This window comes from Pediculus humanus, genomic scaffold (genome assembly GCF_000006295.1).
Source record: "Pediculus humanus corporis 1103172108183 genomic scaffold, whole genome shotgun sequence".
Classification (NCBI taxonomy): domain Eukaryota; kingdom Metazoa; phylum Arthropoda; class Insecta; order Psocodea; family Pediculidae; genus Pediculus; species Pediculus humanus.
This window is the reverse complement of record NW_002987753.1, coordinates 199,311-204,169: the sequence shown is the minus strand read 5'-3', so window position 1 is coordinate 204,169 and position 4,859 is coordinate 199,311.

Sequence of the window (4,859 nt, the reverse complement as noted above, 5' to 3'; positions counted from 1 at the left end):
TCATAAAAAGTTTTATTAATAAATAATTTTTTTTTTAAATTTTAAATTTTAAACTTTAAATTTATGAAAATAGGGAAGGAAAACAAAAAAATTTTCTATTATAAATTTAATATCGTTTCGTTAAAATTAATTTAAATAATAATAATAATAATGATGATGATGATGATAATAATTTTTCCTTATCGTTCTATTGTTTATACGTATGTCAATCAAACTAATCAAATTTTTTTTTTTTTTTTACGTAAGACAAGCATCAAAAAAAAAAATTTAAAAAAGAAAATTGTTACTCAGTCGATGTGTTTTTCTTTTTTTGTTATAAAATTCTGGATTCTGGATGTGAAAAACAGGTAAAAAGTAAAAAAGTAAAAAGAAAAAATGTCGAGAATAATTAATTAGATAAAGAGTAATATAATTAAAAATTTTAAATCCATCAAAATCAATTTAAATAAAATTTAAAATTAAATAAAATAAAATAAAAAATTTTTTCTCTACGTCTCGACTTGTTTTATTATTCATCATCATCATCATCATCAGCGTCATCATCATCATCAGCATCATCATCATCATCATCATCAGCATCATCATCATCATCTTATTCGTACTCGAAAAAATTTTGTTATTATTAAAATTGAATAAGTTAATTTTTAAATTGTTTTAATCTATTATTATTATTATTATTATTATTATTATTATTATTATTATTATTATTATTATTATTAAATTATAAATAAGGAAAGAAAGGAAAAAACAAAAAATAATAAAAACAAATAATTTTTTTTTATTTAATTAAAATAAATTAAAATAATAACAAAATCAGATGAAAAGTCGTCGGATGTTATTAAATTTTATTTATTTATTTATTTATATTTAATTTCCTGTTTGTTTGTTTGTTTGTTTTTTCTTGTTATCATCGATTTCACGTTGACAAAATTTTTTTTTGGAATGAATTAAACAAACGTTTAAAATTATGAGAGAGAGAGAGAGACTGAGAGAGAGAAAGAGGGAGAGAGAAAGGAATAGTCAATTTTTTTTTTATTTTTTCGTTTCCGGTTTTTTTTTTTAAAAGTTTTAATTAATTATTTTATAGCGTGTGATAAATAAATATTAATGTTTTATTAACATTTTCTTATCAATATTATGCGTAAAAATAATAATAATAATAATAAGACGGATGAAAAATAAAAATTTTTATTATTCAAAAAACGAACGAAATCCTCTTCCCCTCTCTCTCTCTCTCTCTCTTTTGCTCCCGTTCAAAAAAAAAAAAAAATGATATACATATTTGGTTTCTAATAAAAATCCAACAGCATCTTTTTTTCATCTCTTGAGATAACCACTGGATTACTGGAGAAAAAAAAAAGAAAAAAAAACATGAACTTTCGTTAGAATCCCATTTTGTTTTTTCCCTTGCGTATAAATAGAAGAAGAAAAAAAAATAAAAATTTATTATTTTTTATTTTTTCGGACGCTTTTTAATAACAAAAAAAATTTTTTTTTGTTATTAACAAGCGTATATTGTTTAATAACGAATTTAAAAAAAGAAAAAAACCGTTACGTAAAACGTCCGTTAAAAAAATTTAAAATTTTTTCCCCCTCCGTAAATATTAATTTACTCTTAATTGAATTTTTTGTTTTTAAAAACGCGAAATTTTTTTATTTATTAAATTTGGCAGGGAAATTTTTTCCCCGCTTTTCTTACCTACGTAAAAATTTTCATTTTGTGTAATCGCGTAACGAACTAATTTATTTTCTTTTTTTTTTTTTTTTTTGGCAAAAATTATAATTTTACGGGTTTGTAACGTTTCATACCTCATTTCATTACGTATATATTACATGCTATTATTATTATTATTATTATTATCATCGTCGTTTTTTTTACTTACGTAAATACAATTTACGTACGCGAAACGAAATTAAAATTAAAATTTTTTTTTTTTTTTTTTTTTTTTTTTTAGGGCGTTCCGAAAATAAATACGTGAAAAAAAAAATTTTATTATTATTATTATTATTATTATTAATATTACAACCATTATTTTATTATTTTTTTATTTTAAATTATTAATATAATAACCGTACATAATTAAATATATCGATGACGTTTAATAATAATAATAATTTTTAATATCCGACATTTGTCAAAGTTATTCGAATAAAATTTTATTTTATTTATTTTTATTTTATTAATTAATTAAAGTACGAATTTATTTATTTATTAATTTTAATAATTTATTAAAAAATTTATTAATTTTAAATTTAAAAAAAAAAATCAGACGACGTTTGTTTTAAAAAAAATATCGTAAAAAGTTTTAAATTAACGGAAAAGAAAATGAAAATTTATTGATTAATTAATGCGGTTTTAATCTTTTATTTAAATAATAATAATAATAATAATAATGATAATAATAACGAAAACAATAATAACAAAAATTTTATGAAAATATTTTATCATTATTATTATTATTATTGTTTTTAACGATTAATAACGTAAAATGATGATGATGATGATGATGATATGAAATCAATTTGTTTTCTGTTTTTCCTATAATGGGATTATTATTTATCGTCGTCTTCTGCTTTTTATTTATAATCCAATTATTTTTTTTTTTATGTTCGATTTTTTTTTATTTCGTTATTTTTATTATAATCTATTGACTTTTTTTTTGCGACGAAATTAATAATTAATTAATTATTTAAATAATTTTTTTTTTTTAATTGTAAAAAAAAAGAAAGAAAAATTTTATTAATCGTTAAAAATTTAAAATAATTATTAACGGTAGTAGTTATAATCATAATAATAATAATAATAATAATAATAATAATAATAATAATAATAATAATAATAATAATAAATAATCGGGGATTAAAATTTTTATGAGAAAAATAATATTTTCTTTCGATAATAATAATAATAATAATAATAATAATAATAATAATAATAATAATAATAATAAAATTGTTTTTCCCCTAAAATCAATTAATAATTATTATCGATTGATACATAAAAATTCGGTAAAAACGGATTAATTGGAACGACCTCCATTATTATTATTATTATTATTATTTAATCGATAAAATAAAACGATCAATTCGTTTTCGTTTATTATTATTATTATTATTATTTTTTAACGAGTTCAATAATGAGAAATCCTTTAAAAAAAAAAAATTTCCAGCACGCAAAACTTTTTTACAAAAAATTTTATAAAAAAAATTTTTTTTTTTTAAATTCGTTGAAAAACATTTTGTTTTATATAGACTTACAACGTTTTATTATCATTATCATTATTATTATTAAGAAAATTATTTAAAAAAACCGTCACGACACGTGGTGGACATTTAACAACAACAACAACAACAACAAAAGGCGTTAATGGTTTAAATGAATATTAAATGCCAAAAACAATCAACGGGAATTTTTGTTTTTTTTTTTTTTTTTTTTTTTGGCATTTTGTTAAGTTGGCAAAATTTCACAAAGGTCAACCGTCGTAAATTTTTTTTGTTTTTTTTTTTTAAATAATTTAAAAACATTTTATTTATTTATGTATGTATGTTTTTTTTGTACGCGTTTTATTTGATTTACAAAACAAAATATTCATGTCACGATGTTAATCCAAATTCTTTTGTTTTTATTTCCGTTGGGAAATTTATTTTTTTTAATTTTCCATCACACGTTTTTCGTCCTCCTCCTTCTTTTGTCACGGAAAATAAAAAAAAACGCAACGGAAAAACGCGCGCGCGTTTTAAAAAAAAAAACAATTAAAAATAAACCGATAAATTTAATCATTTGTTTTTGTGACTTCCTATTATTATTATTATCGTACAAATTCGAATTATTATTATTATTATTAATACGGAATCAATTTAACATTTAATGGTAAATTTTTTTTTATTTTTTCTTATCATTTTTAATAAATAAAATTTTTTTTTTTGTTATATTTAAATGTCAACAGGTAACGAACGCGTTAATTTTATTATTATTATCATCATTATTATTATCATTAAATGATAAATAACATAAAAGGTGAAAAACATATAAGAAGGGAAAAGTTTCGATGAGTTTTTTAACCTTTTTTAAGGAACCGCCATAAAAATAGAAAACAATGCAATGAACACATAATAAAGAAAAACATTTAAGGATCGACCTTTTGTCGCGTTTTGTTTTTTTTTTTTTTTTTGAGGGGGAAGGTAGGGGAGAGGGGGAAGGTAAAAAGATGGGAGGTGGGAAAAAGGATAATTTATTGAAAATGTTGATATTTTTAAATAAATAAAAAAAAAATGGAAAATTGGTAAAGAAGTAGAAAAATGAAAATTTTTGATTAATGAATTTTTTTCGGTCATTAACTTTTATTTTTTTTCACCGGGGGTGGAGGGGGTGAGGGGGTGAAAGGGTGAGGGGGACAGGAAAATTTATTTTTTCTCCATTAATTTATTTTTTTTCTGTTCCATTGATTTTAAATGTTTAACTCTTTCGATTTCCTTTTTTTACACTTTTCACCTAAGAAAATTTTTTTTTCCGTGTAGGAAGCGAAGGAGGAAGAGGAAGAGACCGAATTGGAAATTTTTTTTTTTTAATTAATTTTTTAAATCGTTTTTTTTTTTGCCCCCATTTTTTTTTTTTTTTTTCGTAACGAGAAAAAAAAATTTTTTAATTTTTTATTATATTATTATTATTATTACTTTTTTTGCCATCGAGTTTATCGCAAAGAAAAAAAAAAAAAAATTCAATTTTACTTTTTGACGAGAAAAGTTTTTTAACGAATTCGAGTTTTTGTTTGACCTCCTTTAAAAAAAATTTTGTGGGGGGTTCGTTTTTCGGGAAGGGAGACGAGGGGGGAGAGGAGGGGGGAGAGGAGGGGGGAGAG